Genomic DNA, 1,197 nt, shown 5'->3' with positions numbered 1-1,197 from the left:
CTAATCCAAACTCATCATTATTAATTATAGTGAATTATGAAAGATATCATTAATTAATAATTCAAATTAATAGTTAATGTACCCAAATATCATTTTAATTTGAAACCGGAACCCTAAAGATCCAACTAGTGAGAGTACAAAATTTCTGGACATAGCCTAACATTAGGTAAAATACCCTGCAAAATTTCAGAATTTATATCCTAATAGTTTTTCCGTACTCTCCCTTTTAGTGTTGAGAAATAATATTTTTTTAAGGTTTAATTTGGTAAACTTACCCAATAACATTTAAAATATGGATTTTAAACAAAACTAGATTCATTATGCAAAAATATAATATTCTGGAAAATATAGTAATTTTTGAAATGTTTAAAATATTTTTCCTTAATTATTCTAAGTTAAAACTAATAAGAAAAAAGAATTTTAAAAGAAATACTTCTAATTCAGTTGGGCCCGAATGTAGCTTCCCAGATTGGGCCTAGTGTTGACTAACATTAAATTCAACATGGGCTTGACTCTTCCTCACATACCAAGCCCTACAATGACAATGTAGTAACCCAAAAATTGAATTCTTCCTTCCCAATTAAGTAAACCCATATCTAACCAAAACCACTATTTCATTCCAACATCTAATTGACCCAACATTCTATATTAACATTAATTAAGTTCATAACTATTGATTCTGTTTACAGAGTAGAATTATATTCCTTCACAAATTCTATTCATTCAATGCATGTAGAATTTCGTCAATAACAGGTCCCTTCTTTCTTCCTTATCAGGTTTTCATTTAATTATATATATATATATATATATATATATATATATATATATATATATATATGTAAAACATACTATACACATATGCATGCCTGTCACCCATAATGAATTAAACAACAATATTGCCACATTGATTCCATACTCGAACATAAACAAAACAACAATCAACGTTTAAATATTCTAAAAATTTAATTTTCTAAGTTCTGTTAATTCATTAATTATGCATGAAACTGCCAATCTATTTTCAACTAACATCTCATTAAAATGCTATTTGTCTTTAACATCACATATAGTGATTAATCAGCACAGTTAACAAAGAAAGTTACAAATATATATAAGTGTACAAAACAAGATTAACTTGCCTGGTATAAATAATTCTTCCTTCCTACGCGACTTCCCGATTACCGTTCCTTTCCCCGGCTA

The sequence above is a fragment of the Cornus florida genome, unplaced genomic scaffold (genome assembly GCF_030987335.1).
Source record: "Cornus florida cultivar Cherokee Brave unplaced genomic scaffold, ASM3098733v1 CherokeeBrave_3.0.0_Hap2_Chr05, whole genome shotgun sequence".
In the NCBI taxonomy this organism is placed as follows: Eukaryota; Viridiplantae; Streptophyta; class Magnoliopsida; order Cornales; family Cornaceae; genus Cornus; species Cornus florida.
Note: the sequence above shows the minus strand (reverse complement) of the source record.